The 15,000-nt window shown below is 44.7% G+C and overlaps 1 protein-coding gene across 1 annotated transcript in view; it reads right to left on the bottom strand.

Annotated features, from left to right (window-relative positions):
• The window catches only part of LOC311323706 (carnitine O-palmitoyltransferase 1, liver isoform-like), a gene marked incomplete at its 3' end in the record, with an annotated part of 19,281 nt that extends 10,128 nt beyond the window's left edge, over positions 1-9,153 (bottom strand). The window contains exon 1 of the mRNA XM_084456002.1: positions 9,013-9,153. The remainder of the gene's footprint in view (positions 1-9,012) is intronic.
• Between the last annotated feature and the right edge of the window lie 5,847 nt (positions 9,154-15,000).

Below are 15,000 nucleotides of genomic sequence, written 5' to 3'. Positions count from 1 at the left end.
TGTAGCGGTCGGGAGGGGGTGTAGGGTTTGACCATGGCCTGGAGGTAGGAGGGGGCTGTTCCTTTCATTGCCCTGTAGGCTAGTGCCAGAGTTTTAAACTGGATGTGAGCCGCTACAGGGAGCCAGTGTAGGGAACGGAGAAGGGAAGTTGTGTGGGAGAACTTGGGATGGTTGAACACCAGGCAAGCAGCAGCTTTCTGGACAAGTTCCAGAGGTTTAATGGCTGACGCCGGTGCCCCCGCAAGGAGGGAGTTGCAGTAGTCCAGGCGGGAGATGACCAGGGCCTGGATGAGCACCTGCACCGTTTCATCAGTGAGGAAAGGTCGAATCCTCCTGATGTTGTAGAGCATGAATCTGCAGGATCGTGTGACGGATGTGACATGTGTGGAAAACGACAGTTGGTCATCCAGGGTCACACCCAGATTCCTCGCAGTCCGAGTCGGGGTCACCACTGTGTCTTCAATGGTGATGGCCAGGTCCCGGTGCGGGCAGCCCTTCCCCGGGAGGAACAGCAGCTCAGTCTTGTCCAGATTGAGCTTGAGGTGATGTGTCGTCATCCACTCCAAGATGTCAGCCAAGCACCCAGCTATGCGTGTCTCCACTTGCCCTACACACATCCCTACGCCAACGGGGCTTCGCTTGAGGGGTTCAGGGACACAGCTATAGTGGAGCTGAACGTATGATCTAGACTGGGACCTGACTGACTGACTGGCTGACTGACTGGCTGACTGGTTGACTGGCTGACTGACTGACTGGCTGACTGACTGGCTGACTGGTTGACTGGCTGACTGACTGGCTGGCTGACTGGCTGGCTGACTGACTGACTGGCTGGCTGGCTGACTGGCTGACTGCCCAGGGCTGTACATTGCGACATACATGTCGCACGTGCTATGAAAAAAAATGTCTGTGCGATTAATTTATTAGCCCTGTAGCACGCGTGTGAAAGACAGTGAGCCACTTGTATGTAACGTTAGCGTTTTTTTCCTGAGCAATTATCAACTTTCTCAAAAGTGCTAGTTTTGTCAACGTTTTGATCTGAACCATTGTATATGATCATAAGTAACCTTAAAACAGGGCTAAACATGCATTTTCCCTTTACTACTCCTTTAATGTACAGCCCTGCTGCCATTGTGGATTGAGTGTTCTGCCTGAGCCAATCACAGTCTCCCAGCTCCAGATTGATTTTTCCCCTCACAACTAGGTTACCAATAACGCCTGAGGATCTCCTCTAGAACAGACCAGTCTATAGAAACAGACCTGTCTATAGAAACGCCCCGTCTACAGAAACAGACCCGTCTATAGAAACAGACCCGTCTATAGAAACAGACCTGTCTATAGAAACGCCCCGTCTACAGAAACAGACCCGTCTATAGAAACAGACCCGTCTATAGAAACAGACCTGTCTATAGAAACAGACCTGTCTATAGAAACGCCCTGTCTACAGAAACAGACCAGTCTACAGAAACAGACCTGTCTATAGAAACAGACCAGTCTATAGAAACAGACCAGTCTATAGAAACAGACCCGTCTATAGAAACAGACCCGTCTATAGAAACAGACCCGTCTATAGAAACAGACCAGTCTATAGAAACAGACCAGTCTATAGAAACAGACCAGTCTATAGAAACAGACCAGTCTATAGAAACAGACCTGTCCATAGAAACAGACCTGTCTATAGAAACAGACCTGTCTATAGAAACGCCCCGTCTACAGAAACAGACCTGTCTATAGAAACAGACCTGTCTATAGAAACAGACCAGTCTATAGAAACAGACCTGTCTATAGAAACGCCCCGTCTACAGAAACAGACCTGTCAATAGAAACAGACCTGTCTATAGAAACAGACCAGTCTATAGAAACAGACCTGTCTATAGAAACGCCCCGTCTACAGAAACAGACCCGTCTATAGAAACAGACCAGTCTATAGAAACAGACCTGTCTATAGAAACAGACTACAGAAACAGACCTGTCTATAGAAACAGACCTGTCTATAGAAACAGACCAGTCTATAGAAACAGACCAGTCTATAGAAACAGACCAGTCTATAGAAACAGACCTGTCTATAGAAACAGACCAGTCTATAGAAACAGACCAGTCTATAGAAACAGACCAGTCTATAGAAACGCCCCGTCCACAGAAACACCTGTCTATAAAAAACGCCCCGTCTATAGAAACAGACCAGTCTATAGAAACGTCCCGTCTATAGACATCCTGTCTACACAAACACCCCGTCTCAGGGTCTACACCCTGTCTACACAAACACCCCGTCTCAGGGTCTATAGACACCCTGTCTACACAAACACCCCGTCTCAGGGTCTATAGACACCCTGTCTACACAAACACCCCGTCTCAGGGTCTATAGACACCCTGTCTACACAAACACCCTGTCTAAGGGTTTATAGACACCCTGTCTACACAAACACCCCGTCTCAGGGTCTATAGACACCCTGTCTACACGCTTGATACAGAAACCCTGTCTAACACACACATCCTTCCCTTTGTTCATTGTAGGCTAATAGACTCAACCACACACACACCAAGGTTATTATAGTTAACGAAAACTAACTAAAAAACTAAAACTAGGTGTGAAAAAACATTTTAGTTAACTGAAATAAAAATACAAACTAGGCTTTACAAAAATACGATAACTAACTAAAACTGTATTGTGTGTTTAACTAAAATAAACAAATTATTGAGAAAATGTCCTTAGTTTTAGTCTTTTTCATTTCATACATAAGCCTAGTATTTTGGGTGGATATGAAATCTATCCTCCATTTTTCTTCAGCTGTGCCCCTGTAACCTGACGTTCGCCAGATGGTTTTTTTCACATGGAGTGAAACAACGTGAGCTCACAAGATCAGGATGGTCTCACGAGGCTAGCGCAGAAGAAAAAAACTAAAACTAATTCTGAAACTAATAAAAACTAAACTAAGACTAAGCATTTAAAAAAAAAACAAAAAAAAAACTAGCAAACCTGCTTTAAAATTAATCAAAACTAAACTGAAATTGAAAACAAAGTTAAAACGATATAAAAATAAAAAATAATGAAAAAAGCAAAACTATTAGAACCTTGACACACACACACGCGCACGCACGCACGCACGCACACACACCCTCTGTACTCTGTAGGCCTCAGCCGGCTCTGTGGGAGAGACTGAGGAGAGAGAGGGAGGAGAGAGAGAGAGAGAGAACAGAGAGAGGGAGGAGAAAGAGAGAGAAAGAAAGAGAAAGAGAGAGAGAAAGAGAGAGGGAGAGAGAGAGAGAAAGAACAAAAGAGAGAAAGAGAGAGAATGAAAAAGAGGGAGAGGGAGAGAGTCACACTGCGGTCCATCTCCAGGTTGGTGCCAGCACAGATAAGCCCATCTGTTCAGTGGTGCGCTCTCTCTCTCTCAGAGCTGCGCAGGGTTGATCACTTCACACTTTCATGTATAGACCTCATTAATGCAGGACAGGAGGGTTTTATCTCCTATATCTCAGGTTACCTCCATACCATGATAGCATTATCCTATATCTCTGGTTACTTCTATCCTATATCTCTGGTTACTTCAATCCACTCTATCTAAAGTGAATGGTTTTCAAGATTCAAGATCTGTTTATGATCCATACATTATATCCTAGGAATACACTAGGAATCTGACTAGCGTTAAGACATACGCTGCTGTAGACGACACAGGACAGGGTGCAGGATAGGACAGGACAGGGTGCAGGACAGGACAGGACAGGGTGCAGGATAGGACAGGACAAGGTGCAGGATAGGACAGGACAGGACAGGGTGCAGGATAGGACAGGACAGGACAGGGTGCAGGACAGGGTGCAGGACAGGACAGGACAGGGTGCAGGACAGGACAGGGTGCAGGACAGGACAGGACAGGGTGCAGGACAGGGTGCAGGACAGGACAGGGTGCAGGACAGGACAGGACAGGACGCATGATGCGACAGGACAGGGTGCAGGACAGGACAGGGTGCAGGATAGGAGAGGACAGGACAGGACAGGGTGCAGGGCAGGGCAGGACAGGGTGCAGTAGGGCTACACAATTAATCGTGAATTAATCAAAATCGTGATTATGACCTCCACGATTAATTAATCGCAAAAGCCCGAAATTAATGTGATTAATCATTTTAATTATTTATTAAATTAGTGTGTGTGTGTAGAGTGGTGGATGAGCGATGTCATAGTGTGTCCAATGTGTGTGAGGTGTGTGGAACAATCAGAGGTCGTGTGCAAGTGGTCCAGGGGGGTATAGTGTCAGTGGGGGGGGGGGGCGTCGTGGGGGGACACGAGCCTCGTTAATGAGTCTGATGGCCGTGACAAAGAAGCTGTTTTTGTGGCGTGTGGAGTGGACCCCGTCCTGAGGAGAGCGGGTCAGAGAGACCGCGACCCACCCACAGACACCGCTAATGGCGGTGCTATTTACAGCTATTCATAAGGACTGGAGTGTTGTCTTTGGGGATAAGGGTGGCCAATTGACACGTGAGATGAGACTAGCCTGAACAGCTGATACAAAAATAACAAATGATGAACAATGGCTGGATATTTGACGGCCACGTCCGTAACTCTCAGTCCATCCAGGCTGAGACCCACAGGAACGCCAACCAGACCTTCATTCACTCATCCTCTACCAACCAGGCCTTCATTCACTCATCCTCTACCAACCAGACCCTTCATTCACTCATCCTCTACCAACCAGGCCTTCATTCACTCATCCTCTACCAACCAGACCCTTCATTCACTCATCCTCTACCAACCAGGCCTTCATTCACTCATCCTCTACCAATCAGGCCCTTCATTCACTCATCCTCTACCAACCAGGCCCTTCATTCACTCATCCTCTTACCAACCAGGCCTTCATTCACTCATCCTCTACCAACCAGACCCTTCATTCACTCATCCTCTACCAACCAGGCCTTCATTCACTCATCCTCTACCAACCAGGCCTTCATTCACTCATCCTCTACATTCTATTATTTGTAACAGAAGCTCCCTCTCTTCTATCCTTCTCTTCTCTTCTCCCTCTCTTCTATCCTTCCCCTTCTCTTCTATCCTTTCATCCTCTGGCACGGAGCGATGGAAAACTACCAGGCAGGACAGATGGAGGAGAGAGGGAGAGACAGAGAGAGAGGGGGGAGGGAGGGCAGGAGAGAGGAGAATGAGAGAAGGAGCAAGAGGGAGAGAGAAAGGGAGGGAGGGAGAGAGAGGGAGGGTGGGAGAGAGAGAGAGGGAGGGAGGGTGGGAGAGAGAGAGGAGAGAGGGTGGGAGGGAGAGAGAGAGAAGAGAGAGAGAGGGAGGTGTAAACTGGGTGAAAGGTGAATGTTCCCACAGTGGAAGAGACATGATAGATTACAGACGGACCTAACAGGTCATGTTTGAACAACAGCCACAGAGCTGTACTAGCTAGTCAACCCTTCCACAGAGCTGTACTAGCTAGTCAAACCTTCCACAGAGCTGTACTAGCTAGTCACATCTTCCACAGAGCTGTACTAGCTAGTCACACTTTCCACAGAGCTGTAGTAAAACCTTTAGAGCTGTACTACATAGGGATGCACAATTAATCGTGAATTAATCAAAATCGTGATTAGGACCTCTGCGATTAACTAATCGCAATAGGCCGCAATTAATGTGATTAATAATTTTGCCTTGAATTGAGTGTGCTAGGACTACATGGACGAATCACAGGCGCTTATGCTGTCTGACCAATCACATGCGTTCCCGCTGAGTGCGCTGTGCGCAGAAATTTCACTGAGAAGACAGATAGCAGTAGGTCAAGACACAAGAGTACCTGCAGCCGTGAGTAGTGAGAAAATTAGCGAAAACGAGGTCAGTGAGTTGGTAGCAAGAAAGGGATCAACGTCTGTGATTTGGGAGCATTTTGGTTATGAAAAAGATGATGTCGCTCAAGCCCAGCAGGTCATATGCAAACTGTTCAGAGCTAAAGCTATTACTTTGCGGTTAATAATTGCGATTAATATTTCAATTACCATTTTGAAGCAAATAATCGCAATTATTATCTTTTGTCATAATCGTGCAGCCCTAGTACTACAGTAGCCAGTTGGGGAAGAGATCCTTGGCAGGGATTCACTCAGCAGGTATTGGTTTGACTCAGCAAAACCAGTCAAACATGTGTGATGAGACAGTCGGCTAAACTCAGGCTAATTTCACTCATTAGCATATGTCCCCGGGCCTGCTGAAAAAACCAACTGAATAGACATGCAAAATAAACATGCTGTTGTTTGACGACCGATATCAGAAAAGTATCCAGCAAAGTCTCTGACTGACGCCCAATCACAGCACGGTAATGTTCACACCTTCAGCAGCCTCCCTTCTCGCTCCTTATCTCAACTATAGTGACCGCTATCCCTGGAACCAGATAACAGAAAGAACACACAGTAGGAAGTAGCCGAACGGCCACCGCCCCCGGTGTCCAGGGCGAAGTCCTAGCCTGATGCTCTGGGAGCCGTGTGTCTGTGAGTCAGTCTGATAGTCAGCAGGATTATGCTAAAACTACCACACCCATTTCCATGAAACCTGGTGGAGGGGTGTGGCACGGGGGCAAAGGAAGAACACATGACATTTCGGAGCGGATCCGAATCCCGGGGCGGATATTTATCATTTCCATAACATTGTCAGATAGACCAGACCGGCACATACTTCACAATGTTTAACACATCCATGCTAGTTAGCTTCTAGCAATAACGTAACCAATAGCACACTGAGATTGATTCAGCTAGTATTAGGACCCAAATAATTTACTCATGGCCTGATGGCAAAGATCAACTGCTTTAAATGAGCTAGTTATGCTCGTAGCTAGCTAGATTAGCGCTATCGGTCCTATCATATCTAGCTAGCTAGTTAGTTAGCTGAGATACATAAGAGAGCAGAGCTGAAGAGCAGCCGTTCGGCCGACCCCAGCTGTGTCAGACCCAGCTGCTCATCAAGTGCTGCCGTTTGCCGTCGTGTATCGGTACAGTTGGTAATACTGCACATGCTCACGACATGCATCATGGCAGAGGTCTGCACTCTGACTGCCCTTCTAGATGCCATTGCTACTGTAGAGGTTTAAAGATTGAAAGTGCATGCTTGCTGAATCATCAGTTATAATATTTGTGTTCTTTTAATTAGTTGTTACATCTGTGATTCAATGTAGCGTCCACATCAGGTCCTGAGAACCACGTGATCTTGATGAACCCACCGCTATCAGCTCCTGATAGCTGCTGCACAGCAGTGACTCTTATCTGTGCTACTGTATGAATGCTGCTCAGAGAGATGTCATGCCGTCTCCCTCCATGCTGTCTCCCTCCATGCTGTCTCCCCCCCATGCCGTCTCCCTCCATGCCGTCTCCCTCCATGCTGTCTCCCTCCATGCTGTCTCCCCCCATGCTGTCTCCCTCCATGCTGTCTCCCCCCCATGCCGTCTCCCCCCCATGCCGTCTCCCCCCCATGCCGTCTCCCCCCCATGCCGTCTCCCTCCACGCCGTCTCCCCCCCATGCCGTCTCCCCCCCATGCCGTCTCCCTCCATGCTGTCTCCCCCCCATGCTGTCTCCCTCCATGCTGTCTCCCCCCCATGCTGTCTCCCTCCATGCTGTCTCCCCCATGCTGTCTCCCTCCATGCCGTCTCCCCCACATGCCGTCTCCCCCCACGCCGTCTCCCTCCATGCTGTCTCCCTCCATGCTGTCTCCCCCCCATGCCGTCTCCCTCCACGCCGTCTCCCCCCCATGCCGTCTCCCCCCCATGCCGTCTCCCTCCATGCCGTCTCCCCTCCATGCCGTCTCCCTCCATGCTGTCTCCCTCCATGCCGTCTCCCTCCATGCTGTCTCCCTCCATGCTGTCTCCCTCCATGCTGTCTCCCCCCATGCTGTCTCCCCTCCATGCTGTCTCTCTCCATGCTGTCTCCCTCCATGCTGTCTCCCTCCATGCTGTCTCCCTCCATGCTGTCTCCCCCCATGCTGTCTCCCTCCATGCTGTCTCCCCTTCATGCTGTCTCCCTTCATGCTATAATCTAATCTACAATCATATCATCTGTAAACACAGGAAGTCAACCACTAAGTAGGCTAAGTGACTAAGTGACCTAGTACAGCAGTGAAATGAACCGTAATGTTGCCCTACATAACCATTCAAGTCATACTGCTGTACACGTGGTAGGTCTAGCGTTAATCATCTACTAACGTTAGTAATACAACTATTATTTTCAAATTATTTTATTTAGTATAAGAATATTTCTAGATGTTCAATACTTTTATTTACGTACATTCCTAGTTAAGTACTTTGTGGACAGTGCACCAACATGTTCAAGTCGGGGTCAAGCCCAAGTTCGTGACCCCAATTCTGAAAACCAACACAGTTTAGTTTAATTAAGAGTTAGTTATATATATATATATATAACAGATCATACAAAAACGAATGCGGGGTAAGTAGCTAACGTTAGTTACAGGTTGTTTGAAAAGCAAACCTAGCCGGTCGGTTTGAAGAAATGCACTTAGCTAACGTTACATAACATTAGCAGCTAGCTATCCACGCCTGGACACGCTTCAATGAGGGTAACGAGCAGCACGGTCTACATCTAGTGAGCTGGTTCGCGTTATCTTTGTTAATAGCCTAGCTCTCCGCTGCTCTACGTTGTTAGCAGCAAGCTAGCACTAGTTAGGAAGCTACTTAACCTAAAGTGAGCAAAGACAACATAACGGATAACGGTAATTGAGCAATTCAGTACCTTTTGTTTTGCAAACAAGCACCCAGCTGGCGAAGCCTAGTTAACGTAGCGTAGCCAACTAGGCTAGTGTGTCTATAGACTATAGTAGCTACAGATGGGCATTTCGAATAAGTAGCTACCATAGGCTAGTTAGCTAGCTAGCCTAGCATCAACCACCGGCTAGTTGACTGGCGCCCTGACAACCAACTGCTCGTAGGAATGCATCAAGCTCATTCAAGCAGACAACTTCCAAATACATCATGCTTCATGAGTTAACGTTAGCAATCTAATATGCACAAACATGTTTAAAGGGTTTGTCAACATACCTGTTTTGTATGAGAACCGAATATGCGAGTATTCGTCAGCAGAGCAGACAACTGTAACGTTAGCCAAGTTCTGACGTGGAGACTGGTTCCGTCTGTAAACTCTCTTTTCTCTTCAGTCACTGTGGCCTCCTCTCCTGTTCACATGGGCTGTACTGTAACTGTACACACACACTGGTGATGGCTCAAATATAACGGCACAGACCGCGATGCTGTCCACGAGAAACACGCAGCAATACCATTGGCTCACACGCCCAGACCTAGTAGTCCCGGGTAGTCTGGGGCATAGACATTATAAAGAACTAGACTGGCCATTGTGCTGTAGAATTCCAATGGACTCACGTCCGACGTGGCAGCCATCTTGTGCAGGGCATCCCACTATGTGACGTCAATGATCCCACAGATTCACTGTGTATATTTTAAATGGTAGATGTTAGATCATCTGGGAGAAAGTCCCTGTAATTGTGCACAAGTGGGATTTCCTATCACTGGGATTAGCTGGAATGCTTGTACAGTAGGACCCCACTTATTCGAAACCAATGGGACCAAATGTCGTTCGTATCTCTGAAATGTCCGGATGACTGAAACATATGTTAAAATGCACCAAATTCAATAAGTGGTACTTGTTTCATATAGACTCATAATAGACCGATAAATACCCTTAATTACTTGTGAAAATGCATCAAAATTGCAATCAAATAGCCAACTAAACTCATACAGCCTAGCCTATAATAGGCATACAGTAGCCTAGAATAAAATAAACGAATTTCCACTTGAGTGCATGCTTTGATCAAATACAGTACTTTATTCTCAAATGAGGCCTACGCTGCATCGATAGGCTACTGTATTCACAGAACAAAATGGTATAGCCTAAAAACAACCCAACATTAGAAAAATTAGAGCAAATGATAATAAATAAATAAATAAATGAAATGACAGACAAGTTGTCGTGTCTTAGGCTATTGCAGCCTAAACAACTGATGTAGGCTAACGTGGCCTAGGCTGTAGGCTATTATTTAAAAAATACAGTAGGCCTAGTAGGCTAATCTACATGCTTACAACACGTCTGTGTTCCTGAAGTCCATTAACTGGGAACGAAAAATGACTCGATACTCCTTTGCTTCAGGTTGCTGACGTGAGTAGAGTAAGAAAGAAATGAAACGTGACAGTAGGCTACAGCCTACAGGCAACATGTAGGTCTACATACAATTCTGTTTTTATTCACAGTAGGATACAGTACATGTTTATTATGACAGATTTAAATGCAAGTAGGCCTACAGTACTGTAATGAAAATCCTACCAGTAACCAGATAGCAGGCTAAAAAAAAAAGAAACGTTTTTTAAGCCTGTCCGGTAGACCGGGAGGTTCGGATCTCTGAAGTTCGGATGAGTGGGGTTCTACTGTATTATATTGTGACAATTTTTTTTTTTTATTGTGACTTGCCAAGAGATTATAGATGCAGCCTCCCCCCTCCCCCGCCAGTATACTGTTAAGGTGTATATGGTGTATTCTCCAGGGTTCCCACTCATTTTTACCAATAAAAATTACAACTTTTCCATAATTTTTCCATAACGTCTTGATGACCATGGGAACCCTGATTCTCACTAGCAACAGTATCAACTAGAAAAACCACGTAGCGGCTAAATGCCTCCGCCCAACAATGCAAGTTGCAGTTAACATTTGGTTGGTCTTGAGAGAGGGCCCCTGTGTTGATGTGGATGGTGCTTGTGTACACTAGCTTGCTGGTATTCTAGCTGTAATGCTAGCTAACACTAATGCTAGCTAGCATTACAGCTAGAATAGCTAATGCTAATGCTAGCAAACGCTAATGCTAATGCTAACGCTAATGTGTTAGAATTAGCATTAGATAGCTAGCATTAGCATTAGCTAGCTAGCACTACCTTTATTGTTGCGTTAGCATTAGCTAGCTAGTGTTAGCGTTCAAAAGTGCCTTTTGTTTGACCTTGACCTTTGACATTTGAATACCAAAATCTAATCCAAATAATCTAATTAAATCCAACTGGACATTTTGGCCAAATATGTACAAATTCTGTCAAGCCGTTCTTGAGATATCGTGTTCAGCAGGCCAAAAACACCTTTTGTGATGTCAGTGACCCTTGACCTTTGTCCCCCACAATGTAATCAGTTAATCCTTGAGTCCAACAGGACATTTTACCTTAATATGAATAAATTCTGTTAAGCCGCAAAATACAAGTTTGACAATTAGCTATATGAGGGACTATCTCTATATACCCTCATAAAACAAGTCAAGATATTACATTACATAAAACAGTGTTAATAGTCGATGTGAGTGGAATAAATTATGTTATCCGTGTAATGTTAGCTTAGGGCAGCTAGACTAGTCTGTTATTCTAACCAGTTAGCTATGCAATTTAATTGTGAGACAAGTAAATAATTACCATTACAATACCCATATTAGGCTACCATTCTCTTCCTGCAAACGCCTACGAGTATTCATAAAACTTTAAAAGGCTAGTCTAACTGTATTTAGGCTGATACTAAAATATAATAAGAGTCACTAGTCACTTACCGAACAAAACGATTCGGCAAGCTCTGAAGCCCAACAGTAACATGTTCCAAATGATGCCCTGCATAACATGGCGGTCTCGTCGGACGAGTCTAAAGGGGGCGTGGCCAGTCTGGTCTGGCTCTTTCTCGTTCGGTGTTGTTTCGCCGGTCTAGAGCGGAAGCGCGATGACGCATCACATAATCATCCAGTCTGGACCGGAAGACGAACAGTTGTTGTAATGTTTTTACTGTAGACTGCACATGGTGAAGTTTCGAGTAGATAACATTCGCGATGGCATCACCAGGCACAACACCGACGAAAATTGTAAAAGAAGATGCGAGGAGAACTACCGGTTAAGGAAAAATAAAGCAAGCGGATGTTGGAGGCGGGCTCTACAGTCTCGAGCCGGATGATGGGGCGGGCTTAAGGCAGTGAAGTAAATAGATACCAGGCTCTTCTCCCCCGAGGAGAGACTGGTGACGCCAGGCTAGTCCCGGGACCGCCCCTGCAAACAGACCGGAAGAATGAGCCTATCTGCTTTCTCAGAAACCATCTATAACCTCCATCTGTTATTCAAACACCTCATCTATAACCTCCTAGACTGAAAAAGACTCACAGGATTCGTCTGTCTCCCTGCACTGTGCACTAGACTAGTCTATAGCCCTTTTATATACATAATAATCAATGTTGCCAACTCTTCAGTAAGGGAAGTAGCTATTGGCTGTCCCAGAAGTCGCTAGAAGTAGCTAGATGGGGGGGGGGGCATTAGCTTTTTTTTTCTTTTTTTTACAGTGCAACCCTAGTAGCCTTCATCAGCCATGTGATGATGATGATGGGCATGGAAAAACAATCTAACTATTTACTTATTTTTTTGTTGCTATATAACGTTAGCTTTTTTCTTTTAAACAACGTAGGTCTGTAAACCTAAAGAATAACGGAAAAATAATATAGCCTACAGGGTTTAATTAAAATTTAACCTAACGTCGCAGTATCTAGGTAAAAAACTAGCCGTTTCTGACAATAGGATTGGTTGTCGCGGGAGGGATCCCAGCGCGTGTGGTGTGTGTGGGGGCGAGCGAGGGAGAAAGGACGTGAAGGCAGCTTAAGTTTTTTTTTTTTTAAGCTTCTGAGTTAAAAGTCAGAAATTCTGACTTTTTTCTCAGAAGTTATTTCTGACTTTTTTCTAAGAAATTCTGACTTTAATCTCAGAAATTCTGACTTTAATCTCAGAAGTTATTTCTGACTTTTTTCTAAGAAATTCTGACTTTAATCTCAGAAATTCTGACTTTAATCTCAGAAATTCTGACTTTAATCTCAGATGTTATTTCTGACTTTTTTTCTCAGAAATTCTGACTTTAGAGTCAGAATTTCTGACTTTTTTTCTCAGAAATTCTGACTTTAAAGTAAGAAATTCTGACTTTAAACTCATAAACTTAAAAAAATAATAAACTCAGTTGTTGGCCCTAATGCTCTTCCGTACGCTTCCTTGTCAACACAATAATGCCCCAAATGACCAGAAAAAGTAGCTAAATTTGTCGCTAGTCGCTTTTCATAAGTCGCCAGGGGGGTAAATAAGTCGCCAGGGGGGTAAATCCAGTGACAAAGTCTCTAAATTGGCATCACTGATAATAATCCCACTATGGCACAGCCCACATTGGATATGGTGTAGCGTTAGAGAGAAAAGCTCTTGTCCATCAACTGAACCTCTTGTCAGGTTATGTTCTGTTTGTAGACACTTGCACAGTGATGTTTTTGCAATGGCAGAAATTCAATCACAGGTAAACCATTTTAGAGTTTATTATTATAATCATAACAATAAAGTCGATGTCTGTCTTGACCATCAATTCAACCATAATTGTTCTTTTTTTATATTTTTTTTATCACAGGCAATAGTTATAATAGTGCACTTTTTAAATTATGATACAGACATTTCTTTTTTAACACCTTATTCTACTGACCCTTAGGAATGGAGAGTAGTTTACAATCTTAGCTAGAGTGAAGCTGATGAAGGTGGTGGTGGTGATGAAGATGATGATGACAACAATGATGATGATGGTGGTGGTGGTGATCAATTATAAAGTGAATAGAGGCGGTGAAGCCGTCGAATATGGAGTCTCTCACCCGGATGGTGAGAGAGTTGAGGTTAAGGTCAAAGGTTGAAGAGTGGTGAGGGCAGACCTAGAGGTCGAGAGAGGTGAGGGCAGACCTAAAGGTCAAAGGTTGAAGAGAGTTCAGAGGGACAAAGCATGAAGCCAGAGACGGGTAGAATCAGCTAGCGCTGGACAATAGTGAGACAAAGTGTGTGCAGGTAGAAGATGGTGAGTGTGTTCTGCCAATATATTGACTGTTTTATTTTTATCTTTATTGTGTTAAAGATTCTGGCTCAGTCACATGATCATACCAAACAGCTGTCATTTCCCTAGCTGTTTTTGCCTGAAGTGTGTGTGTGTGTGTGTGTGTGTGTGTGTGTGTGTGTGTGTGTGTGTGTGTGTAACGTCCATGTACACACATTCATAAACTCGTAACCCAGTCACTTCCACAGAGGAACAGAACATGAGAGATGTGAAATCCTAGAGATGATCATCTAAGCAGCACAGCGGGTCGAGGGGGAAACCGTGACGTTATTAGCACGTTAGTAGCACGTTATTAGCACGTTATTACATGGTGTCTGTCTGAGACATGATGGGATGGAGGAAGAATATCGATGGAAAAAAAAAAGGTTAAAGTATCTTAGAATAGTTCCTGATATATTTCTGTTGGTGAAAGATTCATGCCTGTGAAATATAAATAAATAAATAAATAAATAAATAAATAAATAAATAAATAAATAAATACATACATACATAAATACATAAATACATAAATACATAAATACATAAATGCACATGTTAAGAAACACTTCAAATAAAACAATGACAAATCCCTCTGGAAACATTCTGCTGCATCCGTTGCATATTGTTCAGTATGGAAGACAGGAAAATGAGTAACAGTATCATATAATACCACAGTAGTACATGACCATCGGAACAAGCTACGCCGGCTCGGAGTGGTTCTGGATCGGTGACGCGTGGGGGTGGAGGGACCGGTTACTGGGCTCACGGGTGAAGATGGGAATGACTCTCGCTGCCGAGTCTGGGTTTAACAAGGAACAATACATGTCAGCATTCTGAGTCCAGCATCGTGGGGATGTCCATGGATGGGTGTGGAAGTCCTCTCGTCTTTTAGAGTCTGTGTGTGAATACTATGGAGCTCAAAGAGAGAGAGTCTGACTCAGTCCTGTAGATGTGGAACGCTCTTCCCAGTCTGGGATCAAACGCCGCTGGACTCCTCATGTGTTCGCCCACGTTTTTTGTTTTGTTTTTTAATATATTTTCATATTGATTTTTCAAATCAAAAAATACTTTTCTTCAGAGCAAGCTTGTCCAACGCACAAACCTTGTATTGTCTCTGAGCTCAAAAT

Source organism: Borostomias antarcticus, assembly GCF_949987555.1.
Source record: "Borostomias antarcticus genome assembly, chromosome: 22".
Taxonomy (NCBI): Eukaryota; Metazoa; Chordata; class Actinopteri; order Stomiiformes; family Stomiidae; genus Borostomias; species Borostomias antarcticus.
The sequence above is the reverse complement of the archived record's forward strand: the minus strand, read 5'-3'. Positions and strand labels throughout refer to the sequence as shown.